Source organism: Urocitellus parryii, chromosome 6, assembly GCF_045843805.1.
Source record: "Urocitellus parryii isolate mUroPar1 chromosome 6, mUroPar1.hap1, whole genome shotgun sequence".
In the NCBI taxonomy this organism is placed as follows: domain Eukaryota; kingdom Metazoa; phylum Chordata; class Mammalia; order Rodentia; family Sciuridae; genus Urocitellus; species Urocitellus parryii.
Genome location: NC_135536.1, coordinates 74,582,075 through 74,599,217, shown reverse-complemented (window position 1 = coordinate 74,599,217; position 17,143 = coordinate 74,582,075).

The window sequence follows — 17,143 nt, the reverse complement described above, 5'->3', positions numbered from 1 at the left end:
CATGACCTAATCATATCCTGTTATGGTTTGGATGTGAGATGTCCTCCAAAAAACTCATGTATGAGACAATGCAAGAAGGTTTAGAGGAGAGATGATTGAGTTATGAGAACCTTAACCCAACCAGGGGATTAATCGAGTGGTAACTGAATATGGGTAGGATGTGGCTGGAGGAGGTGGGTCATTAGGTAGTTTGGGGGTGTATATGTTGTATCTGGTGAGTGGAGTCTCTCTGTGCTTTCTGATCATCATGTGAGCCACTTCCCTCAACCACACTCTTCTGCCATGGTGTTCAGCCTCACCTTGAGCTCTGAGGAATGCAGCTAGCTGGCTGTGGACTGAGACCTCTGAAACCATGAGCCCCAAATAAACTTTTCCTCCTCTAAATTGTTCTGGTCAGGTCTTTTAATGACAGTGACAAAAAAAAAAAAAAACTGACTGAAATGCCTCCTGAAGACTCCATCTCCAAATTCTATCAACTTGAGGATTAGAATCTTAACATAATAGTTATTGAGGCAAACAAGCAGTCAGTCTATAGCACATTCGCCTTCCTTCCCTTATTCTCAGATAAGTAATTTCCCCTCTGTCTCAAACTTTGATTCAGAGCAAAAATGGTCAGAGCCTGTGTGCTCACCTCACTTTCTAGCCAGAGTAGCCCAAGTGACAGCTCGACCCTTCCCAGGTCATGGAGCCAGGTCACTGCTACTGCTACCATTGCAACATGGAGAAGTCCACTGGCCATGTTGTTCCCTCAGGTTCCGGCTGCTCCAGTGACTGCAAAGAGACTGGATAGTACAATTCACAGTGCAAGAAAGCTAACCACCATCGAGGGGGCAGACTCGGGCCAGAGGGAGACGAGTATGGGAGGGGATTCCTGGGTTCATTCTATTCCCTTTCTCTTCCTGGATAAACTCTTCCAAGAAACAGTAGTTCACACAGCCTCTCTGAAGACATCCCACAAGATTGAGCAATTGGTGGCACCTGTTTCAAGCTGTGACTGGACCAATAACATACTCCCATAATTTATCTCCCTGCTTCTCTGCCTCCCTCCACTTTCCCTCAAACTTCTGCCTCTCTGGGATTGCATGCTACTTTCAGTCTCCTGCCTTGACACTGCCTTTTAGAAAGCTCGGGTCAAGACAGGAAGGCATTCTTTTCCCAGCAGACCTGGCATGTTGGCATGAACCTGAAGCAATGTCATATGACGACAACGAGGAGTAGAGCACAAGGAAGTCCCCATGCTGTGGCCAGCCTCTCCAACATGGCAGTGCAATTTGGGTTTGAGCACTCTTTTCTCTGTGAACTGATTTGCTTTCTTATACCTTGGTCATGGTTTTACTTGAGTTCACGACTCCTCGACAAATGGTGGTTTTCATGTTTTATCCAAAACTATGGTTTTCCTCAACTTCTCCAAGTCAGACACAACTTTCTTCATTTTGAAAACAGAATTTCCACACCAAGCATGGTGGCACACACCTGTGATCCTAGTGACTCAGGGGGCTAAGGCAGGAAGATCACAAGTTTGAGATATTTCTCATCAACTTAGTGAAACCTTGTTTCAAAATTTAAAAAAAAAATTTAAAAATTTAAAAATGGCCGGGTCGCCGCGTGATAGCACACACCTGTAATCTCAGCAGCTTGGGAGACTGAGGCTGGAGGATTATGAGTTAAAACCCAACGTTAGCAATTTAGTGAAGCAATTTAGCAAGACCCTGTCTCTAATAAAATATTAAAAAGTGCTGGGGATGTGGCTCGGTGGTTAAGTGCCCCTGGTACCCCCCCCCAAAAAAAAGGCTGGGAATGTATCTTAGTGGTAAAGCACCCAGGTTCAATACAATCCACAGTCAAAAAAAATAAAAAATAAAAGCTGGAAGCCAATTTTCATTCAAAAAATTACAGATTAATTTTATAAAGCCCTTCCAAAGTTTCCTAATCCAGAAAACTGGAGGTACTATGGCATCATAAAAAGAAAATTAATGAGCTCTGAAATTGGACTTGAAACCAAGCTCTAGTACCTGTTAACTTTGTGACACAAACAAGTGACAACTTTGGTGAGCTTGTTTTATCTGAAAATACTGATATCCGCCCTACAAAATTATCATGAGCATTAGATTGGATCATACAATAGTAGTGCTCAATAAGGTCGGCTTCTTCCCTTGACCCCTAATCACCAAGCCTGTGCTTCCTAGGGGCATCTCTGAGACACAAAGAAAGTGCTCTGGACTGGACACGAACAGACATGGAGGCTATCCCTGGCTCCCTTTCTTCATCATAGCATGAGAGATATGAATTCTGTTCTCCATGGTCTTTTGGGCTAATGTGCACATAAAAGAGACAGTACTGGTGGAAGTCTCTTAAAAAGGAGTGCCTGATCTAAAAAAAAAAAAAGAGAGAGAAAACTTTAGCAGGTATTTGAAGTGCCTTTGCGTTGTGTTTTAGTCAGCTTTTCTGCTGCTGCAACCAAAAAGCCTGACAAGAACAGTTTTAAGGAGAAAAGGTTTCTTTGGGGGCTCATAGTATCAGAGGTCTCAGTCCATGGACAGCCAGCTCTATTCCTCAGAGCTTGAGGTGAGGCTGAACAACATGGCGGATGAAGTGACTAAGAGAAGCAGCTGGGAGCCTGGCACCAGGGAGCAGAGAGAAAGAGAAAAGTCTCCCTTCATGGACAAAATATAAATCCTCAGGGCATGCCTCCTCTAGCCACACCCTACGTTCCTACAGTCCCCACTTGGGGTTAATCCCTACCAAGGAATTAATGCACTGCCTAGGTGAAAGCTGTCCTATCCCCGTCATTTCACCTCTAAAACTTGCATTGTCTCACACAGGAGCTTTTGGGGGACACCTCATATCTAACCATAACACAGTGCATCAGGCTGTGTGCTAGGCAGGGAGGATGCTGTAGGGTATAAACTAACAGCCACCCCTCTGCCACATCATGTTTTGAGGAGGCTGGGGCCAGAGCCTCCATTTTTTCAGAGGGTGAGAGGTTCTTTGAAAACCTTCTCCTCATGGGCAGACCCAGCTAATTTTAGCTTGACTTTTAAAGTAGATGAGACTCCTTTCTGGAATAAGCTTCCTACCAGGGCTACTTTCTGGACTATCTGGGATGAAGCCACCCAGCAGATGGTAGGAATCCAGAGCCCCAAGAATGAGTACTAGCTCTTTAGTTGAGCAAACTTACCCAAATTCCTGAACTCCCCTGAGCCCATAGGAACATATAGTGGTAGTATTTCTTGTAGCTGATACAACAACCATTTCATCTCTCCACCATTGTGGAGTGGCAACCTCACCATCTGAAGGACTAGGGAAGCTTCCAGAAGCCATCCTGAGGGTAATTCTGACACTGTGGACTACAAACAGCAAGACCAGATGAACCCGAATCCTTTAATAAAATGTTCATAATGATTCTTGGACAATCTCTCCAAGAGAATGTGAGCTTCTCCTAGGTAAGGACATGGATAAGTGGCACATATTAGCCATGCAAGCAGCAGTCACATCAACAAATAGAAGTTTGTCCATCAGTGAATGAAGAAAACAATATTCTAAGCAAAGTGCAATGGTATGTATCCAAAAAATTGGTATAGCATGTTCAGGGACAATAAGAAATTTAAAAACAAAAGAACTGTATAGTGAGAATTTGCAAAGAAGAATAGTACTGCCCTGATGATGAGGATCTTTTGTAGTCATCTATCTATCTATCTATCTATCTATCTATCTATCTATCTATCTATCTATCTATCCGAGGAGCAATTTTAGACTTACAGAAAAACTGGGCAGAAAGTACCATGTTGCTACATAGACCCTCTCTTATTAAGTCCATAGTTCACCTTAGGGTCCACCCTTTGTGTACTATGGTTCTGTGGGTTTTGACAAATTCATAATGTTGTGTATCTGCAATTACAGAGCACACAGAAAAGCTTTGTTGCCTCAAATATCCCCTGTGCTCTGTCTTTTCATCTCTTGCCACCTCCCCTGGAATTCCTGATCTTTTCACTATCATTGTATTTTTGCCTATTCCAGAATGTCATATAGTTGAAATCACGCAGTGTAGGCTCTTTCCAGACTGACTTCTTTTTTTAATATTTTATTTTTTTAGTTGTAGTTGGACACAATACCTTTATTTTATTTTTATGTGGTGCTGAGGATTGAACTTAGGGCCTCACACATGCTAGACGAGTACTCTACTGCTGAGCCACAACTGCAGCCCCCAGATTGACTTCTTTTACCTAGCAATATGCATTTACATTTCCTCTTTTTGTGGATTGAAAGCTCCCTGCTTTTTATTGCAGAATAATATTTCATTGTATGAATGTACTTCTGTTTATTTATACTTTCCTCTGTTGAAGGATATATTGGTTTTGGCAATTATGCATAATTTAGGTTTGTGTGGGCAAATTTTCAATTCGTTTGGGTAAAATACCAAGGGCTGGAACAGAATAATATTGTAAAACTATATTTAGCTTTGAAAGAAATTGCCAAACTGACCAGGTATAGTGGCACACACCTGTAATCCCAGCAGCTCCAAAGGCTGAGTCAGGAGGATTGCAAGTTCAAAGCCAGCCTCAGCAACTTAGTGAGGCTCTAAGCAATTTAGCAAGACCCCATCTCAAAATAAAAAATAAAAAGAGCTGGGGATGTGACTCATTAGTTAAGTACCCCTAGGTTAAATCCCTGGTACCAAAAAAAAAAAAAAAAAAAAGGAAGAAAGAAAGAAATTGCAAAACTGTCTTCCAAAGTGGCTGTGCCATTTTGCATTCCCACCAGCAATGAATAAGAGTTCTGTTGCTCCATATACTCACCAGCATTAAATACTGTTGATGTTTTGGATTTTAGCCATTCTAATGCTGGTATAAGAGTACCTCATTGTTTTAGTTTGTCACTCCTGCAGGACATGATGTTGAGCATCTTTTCATATACTTCTTTGACATCTTTATGTCTTTGGTGAGGTTTCTATTCAGATATTTTATAAATTTTTATTTATTGTATTGGGGAATTAACACAGGTGTTCTACCCCTAAGCCTACATCCCAGTCCTTTTTTAATTTTTATTTTGAGGTAGGGTCTCACTCAGTTGGCAAGGCTGACCTTGAACTTGTGATCCTTCTGCCTCTGTCTCTGAAGTTGCTAATATTAGAGATATGGTCTTGCCAGATCTTTTGCCTGTTTTTAAATTAAGTTTTCTGTTTTCTTATTATTGAATTTTGAGGGTTCTTCAAGTATTTTGTACACAAACACCCTTTATCAGATAAGTGTTTTATAAATATTTTTTCACCAATCTAGACTTGTCTTTTTATTCTCTTAATAATGTCTTTGCAGAGCAGAAGTTTTTGTTTTGTTTGAAGAGCGTACTTTTTTTTATTTTAATAAAGTTCAGCTTAATAATTTTTTCTTTCACAGACTAAGCTTTTGTTATTGTATCTAAAAAACATCACTACTCAACACAAAGTCATCTCAATTTTCTCCTACGTTATCCTCTAGAAGTTGTATAGTTTTGCATTTTATATTTATATCTCTGAGTTTACTTTTATAAGGTTTATGTCTTGATTCATTTCTTTGTATGTGGATGTCCGGTTATTCCAACCCCATTTGTTGAAAAGACTGTCCTTTCTCCATTGAATGGCCTGCGCTTTCTTGTCAAAGATCAGTTGACTGTATTTCTTTTTTTTTTTAATTTTTTTAAAAAATATTTATTTTGGTTTTCGGCGGATACAACATCTTTGTTGGTATGTGGTGCTGAGGATCAAACCTGGGCCGCACGCATGCCAGGCGAGTGTGCTACCGCTTGAGCCACATCCCCAGCCCAGTTGACTGTATTTCATGAGTCTCTTACTGTGAGTACATTCTGTTCCATTAATCTATTCTTCTGCCATTACCATGTGGTTTTGATTAATACAACTTATGGTGAGTCTTAAAATGGGGTAACATCAGTCCTCTGACTTTGTTCTTCAGTATTGTGTTGACTATTCCAGAATATCTCTCTCTCTCTCTCTCTCTCTCTCTCTCTCTCTCTTTTCTGTATAAAATTTCTAATCAGTTTGTTGATATTCCCAAAATACCTTGCTGGGATTTGGGGGGGACTGCAATCAGTCTATGGATTACTTTAAAAAGAACTGAATTTTTTTTTTTCATGGTGCTGGGGATTGAACCCAAGCTATCACACAAGCCAGGCAAGCACTAAGCGATAGCTCTGCCCTTTCTATTCTTTTTATTTTGGGGACAGGGTCTCCCTAAGTTGCCCAGGCTGGTCACAAACTTGCAATCCTCCTGCCTCAGCCTCCCAAGTCAGGTCTCTGGAATTACATACCTGGCAAGAACTGACATCTTACTGGGCACAGTGGTGCACACCTGTTAATCCCAGAGACTCGGGAGGCTGAAGCAGGAGAGTCACAAGTTTGAGACCAGCCTCAGCAATTTAGCAAAGCCCTAAGCAACCTAGCAAGATACCCTTTCAAAATAAAAAAAATAATAATAAAAAATTAAAAAAGGCTGGGGTTGTAGCTCAGTGATAAAGTGCCTCTGGTTCCAGTCCAAAAGATAAACAAAAAAACAAAAAACAAAAACACGCAGAAACCCCTGATATCATGATATTGAATCTTCCTACCCATGAGTATAGAACACATCTCCATTTATTAGCTCTTCTTTGACTTCTTTCATCAGAATTTTTTTTAGTTTTCTCATATCGATTTATTTTGCACATTTTATTAGATGTATACCTAGATATTTTATTTTTTATACTAATGTAAAGATGTTTAGCTTTATAAGTGATCATATGTTAGAGAGGTTGCTAAGCTGGAGAATAGTATAATATATTTGTTTTAAAGAAGAGTATTCTATTACCAACATGAAAAATGTGCAAGATTTGGGTAAAGCTGGAGGTAGGATAACCCATTAGACAATTTTTTTTTTAAATGTGTACAAGCAGAAGAAAAGGTCTAAACTAAGGAAGTGGTGAAAGATATGGAAAAGAGTTAAGTCCAATTTTAGAAATAAAGCAATAATAAAGATTTTTTTTTTCCCTAAGAAGCCAAGCATTGACAGACTTCCCAACAGCCTAGAAGAGATTTCAACTCCCTAATCTTACATCCCATGGAGTGGGCATTTAATGACTAATGTCCATGTCAACTAGCTGACCCATCCGTTTATCCTTGCCCCTTCTTCCAACCCATCATAACCCTGATTTTATACAGGTATCCTCCTTTCCCTCCTGGCCAAGTATTTATAGGGGAAGCTAACTCCAGCCGTGGCCCAACTGGTCTACGGGAAACCCCAGCCTCCAGCTAGGACTAGATCAGGAACAGGTATGTGAGCCAATTCTCGTCAATGAGACCAAAGGGATAGGATGGAGACATGACCTAGAAATTTTTTTCTCCATCAAAATGGAAAAAGGCACGGGAAGAAATGGTCTCCTGCCTTGTTCTGAAGTTGTCCTGTATCTTTGTGACTCCTACAACTGCTGTAGCCATATTCCTATCATCCCATGAATGAAGCCAACTGTAAAGATGGTTTAGCGTGGGGACGGTGTTGTTGAGTTGCTGAATCAAAAAATCCAAGGGTCTTGGTTGTTCTAGGTGGATTTCTTTTATTTCTTTTCTTTATTTTTTTCTTTTTGTCATTGGGGCTTGAACCCAGGACCATGCATGTGCTAGACAATGTTCTACACTGAACTACATCTCCAGATCCTTTTATTTTGAGACAGTTCCAAGTTGCCCAGGCTTGCCTCAAATTTGCAATCCTCCTGCCTCAGTCTCCCATGTAGCTGGAATTACAGGCAGTGAGTTTCCACTCTAAGCTTGAGGGGGATTTCTAAAATTTAAATCTGAAAGTCCCCTATCTGTTATACTTGCTCTTACCTAATAGCTGAACTATAGGGAGCTTGCCTGCTCTCCTCCCTCCCCTCTGGGATTGCTAAATTCTTTCTTAGTATCTCGTTAGATCATACCCCTAAGGTAGGACTTTGCCTTCTTCACTGCTCTATCACCTTGCCTAGAATTTGACATTTAGTAGGCACTTAATAAATAGCTAGTGAATCAATCAATAAATGAAAAACCCAAGAGCTAAAATTTGAATAACAGTCTAGCTATTTTCTACCGTCCTCTTTGTTTTCTCTTATTAAGATTTACTAATGGGGCTGGGGACATAGTTCAGTTATCAGAGTGCTTGCCTTGCATGCATAAGACCATGGGTTCAATCCCCAGCACCACCACCAAAAAAAAAAAAAAAAAATTAGCCCTAGTGAGTTTTGACTGATGTATGCCCTTGACAAATACCAAAAATTATAGCAAGAAATAAGTGTATCAGAATAGCATGTGCATTTTCTATATACAAAGATTAGTAAAGCATATGATATTTTTAAGGTTCCCTAGACAAAGTCTTCTAAAAGAAACTTAATGGGGGACCTACCTCTTTTAAAGAATTGTCCTGCTTCTTTCTAGTGGGCTGTAAGGACCATCTAATTTGATAACCTTTTTTTGCCCTGGCTGCCAGGAAGCTCAGGTCCTGATCTGACGAGCTCCTAGTAACTCTGTTACACTTCAGAATCAATGCTTGCTTCTTCTTCCTTTCCAGGCTTTGCTTTTCTAATTTTAGTTGAATGACCTTATTGTGTTTGGCTTTATTGTAAGTTGCTTCAAATCCTTTTCAGAAAGAGGTGCATATAAAAAAAATTAACAGCTCAATTCTAAAAAGCCACACAGAGCCCGAGCTGGCACCACTTGCTCTTTGTAATAGCCTGGGAGGGCCCCGAAGTAGCCTGGTGCTTTATCTTTACAAACACATGTCAGCCAGTGCAGCAGCGCTCACCGGAGATCTCAGGAGACAAGGGCAAAAATCACCCGTCATTTTCTACTGAATGGGTGTCTGGAGGACCATTCAGGCTCCTAGTGGCTGGATTTGGGGGGAGGATTAACGTGGAGAGCCCTTGGAAAATCAGTATCGCCCCTGCCTGTACCGGCTATTGTTCAGAGGTGAGTGTTCCGTCTAGTTTTGGAGGTAGACTCTCTCTCCTGCCTGGCCCCTGGCCCCACAGGCTTTGTGTGTAGGATCCTGTGCCCTTTCCCCAGACTCTGGGCCACAGGCCTCTCCAGCCAGCCCTCTGTGCCAACTGGCAGAGGGTGCTCTTGTATAGCAGATCTGACTCCCGCCCCACACCAGCTCCTGATGCCTCACTGCTCCAGCCAGCGACCTGGACCTGCTGGGGCTCTGGAAACTTCTGTGCATGGGGGATGGTATGGGGGGGGGGGCGGTGGGCATATTGCTGTCCCCCCACCCAAAGCCTGGCCTAAGGCCTCCCCCAAACCACTGCTGAGCTGGCTTCACTCAGCTTCAAGCTGGTACACCCGTCTGCACTCAAATTTCCCTCAGTTAAACAGAAGAGGCTCTATATGTGCTGGGGACTTACAGGTTTGGTTTGCTGCTATCATATGGTACATGTGTGTTCACAGACAGTTAGGGGGAGGCAGAGAGAGGAAAACAGGGGTGGAAAGAGAAAGAAAGGACAGACATTGCTTTCTCAGAGCTCTGCAATAATAGATTTCATGATTTAATTGGAAATTTAGTAAATCTGCTAAAACATTTAGTGGTTTAAATTTTTCCTGTTCTGCAAAGAAACAAAGCCTTCTGGTTTACCCTGCGTCTTTCAACAACTTTAATTTCATTTGTAGATTACGGATGGAAGTAGCATTTCCACTCGATTGCATACTGGGCATTAAGAAGACAAAAACCTTCATTGTTTGCAGCCCTTGGAATTTTTTTTCAGACATTAAGCTGTAGGTGGCATTCTTTATACCTGACATCAGAGCACTTTTGTCAGGCATTTAGTTGACAGGATTTACTGCAAGCCCATCCTAGGTGTGTGAAGCAGGGACAACAAGAACATATTTGGTTCAGGTGGGCAGCGAGAGGAGAGCGCGGGCCGACCAGCCCGATCGGGTAACCGCTGCTTTTCAAACTGTGTAATTAAAGATCTTTGGAGTTCTTCGAAGGGAATTAATTAGTAGAGAAAGGCTGTTTTGTTTACAGTCTTTATCATCAACATAATCAAAAGCAAGCCTTGATATTGGTGCAAATTGGACTGAATTCTCCTGAAGCCAAGATTGCTTCATGCAGAGCTTTTCTTGTTTTCTGAGGTTTTTCTACCTGTGCGTTAACCATTAACTGGCCATCGGATGGAGGTGGGGGACAGTGAGGGAGCCATGTTTCAAGGTGGGGTAAGGGAAAAGGCACCCTCAGCTGTCAAAACACCCTGGGGCTCCTGCTGGGTTCCCACCTGCGTGCAATCCATTGGCACAGTGGGTGTGTGTACAGGTTCACCTGTCTCAATGGTTTGTCCATGTTAGACTGTGTTTTCAGTTCTGGACCGCAGCACCCATAATGTCCTAAAGAAATCACCTGGCAGTGGGTCACAGCCAATGTCATTGTACCAGCCTGGTGGCATCAGAAATATCTGGATGCTTCATAATAAATGCACCCAGGCCAGAACCTCCTGGGATCAGGCTCTAGAATCTGTGTTAACTCTGCTCAGATGCTTCTGATATGCAGCCACGCTTGGGAACCACTAGTCCTACAGTTTGTTGACCTTTTAGTGAGAGAACGTGAGCATAAATTGGAAAGGGAAGGGCGTCCAGGGAGATACAAAAAGTCCAGTCACACCATGTGAGACCTACGGCCTCTGACTACAGACTAAAGCTGCTGGAGGCAGAGCCACCCTGTCCAGCAAACCCTCACTTGAAGGACAATGCCACACACCTAGTCTGAGCAATAAGGGCCTTTCTCCAGGCCAAGAGAGGCTGCAGGGCAGCTGCAAGCCCCACAGCTCCTCTTCCCCCAGGGATTCCATTCATGGTGCTGGGAAATGTTCCAAAGGACCAGCCAACTCAGGGCAGTGTCCTAGTTATGGTATCATTATCCAAATTGTGAGAACTAGGTCTTGGTAGGGTCTGGGTTTAATAAACCCAAATCCATTTTCTTGTCTTTTCTTTTTTTTTTTTTGTACCAGGGATTGAACCCCAGAGAGCCACATCCCCAGCCCTTTTTTACATTTTATTTATAGACAAGGTTTCACTGAATTACTCATGGCTTCACTAAGTTGTTGAGGCTGGCTTTGAACTCACGATCCTCCTGCCTCAGCCTCCCAACTGCTGGGGTTATAGGTGTACACTGCACCAGGCCCCATTGGATTATCTTTTTTTTTTTTAATGTTTTTTCCCCCACCCAAACTGGAGATTGAACCCAGGGGTACTCTACCACTGAGCTACATTCCCAGCCCTTTTTATTTTGCTTTGAGATAGAGTCACTAAATTTCTGAGGCTGGCTTCAAATTTGCAATCCTCAACTCAACATGGTGGCTCAATCTCAGCAGCTCAGGAAGCTGAGACAGGAGGATCACAAGTTCAAAGCCAGCCTCAACAAAAGTAAGGTGCTGAGTAACTCAGTGAGACCCTGTCTCTAAATAAAATACAAAATAAGGCTGGGGATGTGGCTCAGTGGTCAAGTACCCCAGAGTTCAATTCCTGGTACCAAAAACAAAACCAAACAATTTGCAATCCTCCTGCCTCAGCCTCCTGAGTGGCTGAGATTACAGGTGTGCACAACTGCGCCCCACTCATCTGATTATCTTGGGGCTAATAATTTGGCCCCTGTCTTGTCTTGGTCATGACAAGAGCTCAGAGAATTCTGCCTCAGTTGCCCTGCATTGTGCAATCCTATGCCGTCCTCACTCACCATTTTTTCTGCATCTTATTGGAAACCTAGTCCTAGCACTTTGATTTTATTTGCCATGGAAAGCTTTTATTAGAAAAGTTACATAAGTATGCTTTTTTAAAAAAGATTTTTTAAACAAATAGAGGTGTAGTTGGGCCTGGTGGTATAGCAACTCAGGAGACTGAGACAGGAGGATTGCAAGTTCCTGGCTAGCCTAGGCAATTTAGTGAGATCCACCCCTCCAAAAATGAAAAGGGCTGGGGGTATATCTCAGTGGTAGAGTACCCCTGGGTTCAGTCCCCAGCACCACACACACACACACACACACACACACAAATAGATGTGTTTAAAGTGGGGAATGAAGTTCTCCCTATAATCTTGGCTTTCAGAGATAATCCCTGTTAATGGTGTCAACTACCTCAATTTGAAAGATGTGGATGCAAGGGTTGAGAGAGGTAAGCTCAAATAGTGACTCTGTGACAGAACAAGGGCAGGGATTTCTGACCCCTTTTATCAGGCCTGGTTCTATACCCTCCTCTTTGCAAGTGACCTCTCCCAGAAGCCCAGGAACTTTTTGTTGCATCATCAAATTAACGATGAATCCATCTGTCAGGCATCAGCAAAGGTGATCAGCACACTGCCCTGGGAACAGGAAGCCACACCTCAAAACCAGATTCTTCCAGATTATAGGCAACACACCCTGTGACTGATTCCTCCTCCAAGCCTCTGGCCTTGATACCCATCCATTTCCCTTCACTTTTCTGAACCAAGTCCCCAAAGGTTACAGATTCTCAATGAAGAATACTCCCTAACTGCTGGGGCCCACAAGCAGAGCAATGGCAGCCATCTTGGAAACTGCCCGCGGAAGAGCCAAGAGGCTAAGGCAGGCCCAGGTGCAGCCCCGGCCGAGCCCACTGTGCTATTCTGAGCCATCTTCTAGAAGCCTTTGCATTTTTTCCCCCAACATTCCTGGAGAACTTGTGCCCACCCATGATGGTCCTATCTTTTTAGAGCTTACAATCTGATGAATGTGTTGGGAGTGGGGTATAGAGTTATAAAATTAAATATCCTGATTCCCAAGCAATGGAGGGGGATCCAGGAGCAGTTTGGTCGCAGTGGGGGTGGGGAGCTTCCCACAGCACTGCCAATGATGGTGGTTTGAAGTTTCAGGTGGTGATTCATTTTGTACAACTGACCAGTCAGAGTCACACTCAGCCCTCTTCTCCACCCTTAAGGAATCTAACAATAATAATCACCATGATATTAACTATCTCATTTATGCCTCACATAAATGACTAAATCTACTTTAGCACAGTGTGTTATCGTCCTCCCTCATTTTATAGATGAAAAATGAGACTCTCAGGAGTCACCCAAGGTCACAGGGCTAGCTACAAACAATCAAACTTCCCATCCAGGTTGACTTAGTTGCAAGGGATGAGAGTTTACACATGGAAGTACAGACCTGGTGTCAAATCAGAGACCATATTCTCCATAGGTAAAGACAAAGCTTACAGCACAAGGCAAGATCAGCTGAAGTAAAGTAAGACAGGTTTCCTACTGTGCCCGCCAGCAAGTGGATGCCCAGCAAGGCTGTCCACCTGTTGTGTGGGGCAGAACTTTGGGGGAACACCATGTTGACTGAGCACATGACAACACAGACTCAGCTGGGTGTAAAAATCTGCTAGTCTGCCTTGGTGACTTATTTATTTTGAGTTTAATCCCCATTACCCCTTGGAAAAATAATCACAATTTTTTTAAAACTCTTTGCCAATAGTTCTGTTGACTGCAGGAGTGTATACTGACCACAGCAATTGATAAAGAAATAAAGGCTTCTGTCAGATCTCAGGATGGAGGGAAGCCAAAGGGGCACCAACCATCCGGAGAGAACTCACCAGCTCAAAAGTGATTTTCAGGACAGCCAAGAGCCCAGATGCTTTCTTTTCTTTTCCTTTCCTTCCCCCAACCCTGTTTCTTCCCCACCACCCACCCCTTCTCTCTCATTCTTTCACTGTTTCAAAATTCATATCAATAAAACTAAGTTCCTCAAGTGTCCCTTCTGAGAAATCTATTGCTTTTGAAGCTTACTCTGAATCTTCTCTCTGCTTGTGCCATTGTTGAAAGAGACCTTAGTTTTCATTCTTTTCTCTTCTGTGGTTCCTCCCATCTCCCTAAATGTTTTAGCATCTGTTAATCCCAGTTGGAAACCTCAGCAGATAAAGTCTTGTTCCACGCAGATTGCTTCAAGAACAAATAGAGGGTCGCAGATAATTCAGCATTTGGTTTCAGGAGGGTTGAGGGTTGAGGCTGCAGAGGACAGCACCTCTTCCTCCTAAGCAGCCAGTTAGAGCAAAAGCAGAGTAATTCCCAAGCTGGGGTGGAATTGCATGTAGATCAGGTTCATTTCCAGAACGGCGGCCGCCTGCATTTGGGTGATTTTAGAAGCCACCATGACAGCAAAGTAGTTTTATGCATAGCGGCTTAGCAAACACTTTGAGAACTAGTTTTGCGAAGCTATCAGGTTGAAAAATACCAAGTCACAAAGTTTTAATGAAAGTAAGTGTGGATCAACGTATCATAAAGAGCATCCAGGACGACTTAAAAGATCCTTGGGTGGAAATTAGAATGGATCTTCGGGATTTATGTGGCAAAGCCTGTCTATTTTGACCTTTTTTCCGTTTCATATTAAGACTACTGAAAGTGTGTTTTGTTTGGGGGCGGCTGTGGGAGGACAGTAGCTATTGGTGCTGTTACAGTGATGCTGCTACTGAAGTTGAGCTGCATTAATTGACTGATAAGGGCCTGGGCATCAAATAGCAGAGAGAAAGGCCATCGGAGATTTTCTTGCTTTATTTCTCTCTGCACTTCATTTACATCTTAAGCCATATTGGTGATCCAGATTTGAATAAAGCCACAGCTTAAGCAGTGATTAGATCTCAATAGCTTGGATTTTCTATGAAATTGCTGCATTTTTACTACATGTATTTAGAAATACTGGTGAAAACTGACACCTTGGGTAACTTTATCATTTAAAATGGAGCTTCGTGTGGATAAAAACCCCAGCTAAAATGGGGGTATTAGTTGCCAGGCCTTTGACTCAGGCAGTGTCAGGGGTTAGAATTAGACAAAAGCCAAGCTCAGCACGACTTGGGCCAGAAAGAATGCAGATAAGTCAACCCACCACCTTCCTCTAAGCCTGCTCCCCCCCACCACCCCAAAAAAAAAATGTTAATCAAAGCAGTGATCCCATAACCTGAAGAAAAATAAGGAAGCCAAAAGGAATATATAATGCAACAGGGAGCTTTTTTTTTTTATTTTGAGTTTTTTATTTTAATCATAAAGCAATATTTTTAACTCTAAGGTTAACCTGCTAATCCTTAAGCTGGTGACATGACAGTGTCAAATGTGATGGGATTTTGTGATTCTCATTATTGTTATGTATTGTTCTTTCTCTGGCATTCCATATTAATATTTATAAATGCCCTTTTTATAGAACCAAGAGGACCAAAACCCATTATTAAATTTTTAAAATGGACAAACCACGCATCCAATATAGTTGATTACAATTTAGAACAAAAAGGATTTCCGTAGTAATCCACTTCTTGTTTCTCGTTGTTGTTGATTTGTGTAGACAGCAGAGCTCCTGATGTTATTTTTTTTTTAACTACTGTTTGCACAAAGTAACATCCAAATGACAGAATAACAGAATATTGATTGTACTCCCCAAGAAGGAGGTAAAAATACCATTTGCAGGTGAGAGGGCATAATGGAGAAAAGGTGTGCATTTAAAATGTTAAGTCAGCCACCAAGAACAATGGCAAAATGAAAGAATCAACTAAATCTTTTTAAAGAGGGAAGTTGTTCATTAGGTTGTTTTCAAGCACCTTGGAAGGGCTCACATGTGCAAAAGAGGACTGTCCATAAGAAAGGGAGGTGAATCAGTTATGCCATATCTAACCAGAGAGGAGAGTCCAACTCACCTTAATCTACTCGGCCCCTCTATTCAAACATCCTTTGGAGGCAAAAAAGAAAAAAAGGAACGTGCTCTCTTCCCAGCTCAGGGACCTTGCTATGTCCTCAGCTGTGGGAAGCTAAGAGTAGTCTTCAGCCTCAGAGAAGAACATATGTGGAAGGTGTGTTATGGCTGCCAAATTCCACTAGTTCCTCACCCTCCAAAAGGGCGATTTTCAGGAGTGTATAGGAATAGTTAGCCCTGGCTTCTGGTTTTATAATTAAACAGCCAATGAGGGAAAGAGTAATGTCTTTGCTCATGAAGCTAAGAACTGAAGTAGTTATGACGAATTATTAGAAACACCTTAACTCTTATACTTTGGGAGTAAAGGTGTTGGTTTTCATGGGCGCCATTTTTAGTCCTTCTTATAAATATCCCCCCCCCCATTCAATACCCCAAATCTGGACTTCAGATTCTTAGTCCTGGCTCTTCTCCTTCACACTATGTGATCTTGAGCCAGTTATTTGACCAAGTTTCCTTGGTTATAAAATGAGAAAACTAACACCTAGTTCATGCTGTTGTGAAGAGTAAATGCATCCTGTATAGGGCCTGGCATAAAGTAAGCCTGCAAGAACTTATATCTCTAATTAGTAACATACCTCTGATTTTGGAGGTTTGGAACTCTGTTTTTTTTTTAATTTGTGGATAGTTTTCTCTATCTTATCCTCTTCTGGTTTGGGAATTGCCACCCAGGTATGTGTGTTTTTGTAACTATAAATTTGTACATTCAAAAACAAAACCAAGTCAGGTATCTGGGGACCCAGGTTGCTTGAAGAATTCCAGATCCGCTGGGATAAAGCACATGGGCATTTTGTTTTAAAGACATCTAAGTTATTTTCCAACACCAACAAGGAAAGAGGAGTCCAAATTGATGCCTAGTGGTTCTGACAGTTATTCTATTATAGTGCAGAGTTACGGCCCCAGAGGTGGCGACGGAGCTCTGGTTGAGGAGTATTGTGTGATCAAAGCAGCAATGGTGTAACTCAACTCCCATGAAACCCAAGTTTGGTGGAACAATGAGAAGGCTATTCATTGTGACCAGTCTGTATAGAAACTCGCCTCGCCTTCTGGGGAAACAAGTCTTATGTTTCAGACATGTGTAGTGGCCTGGCTTGGCAGTAGGGCATATGCTAAGGATGCCGGTTTCGCAGACCTCCCTGAAGCTTCTCAGCCTCCCGCTCCTTGAAGCCCTGGATGTCCTCTCTAAGCACCCTCCATTGAGCTCCTCCCGGAGGGGGTCCTCCTAAGTGGAATTGGCACTATCTTCCTCCTTCCCTTGGAGGATCCCCTGACTCTTTTCAGGCTCTCCTCAGGCAGTGCACAGGTGGGTCCCTCCTCTCTCTCACTACTTGCTGCTCCCAAACTAATGTATCAGAATTGACCTGTCCTCTGGTCCATTCCTCAGGAAGACCCTGAACAAGAGCACTCTGGGAGGAAGCTG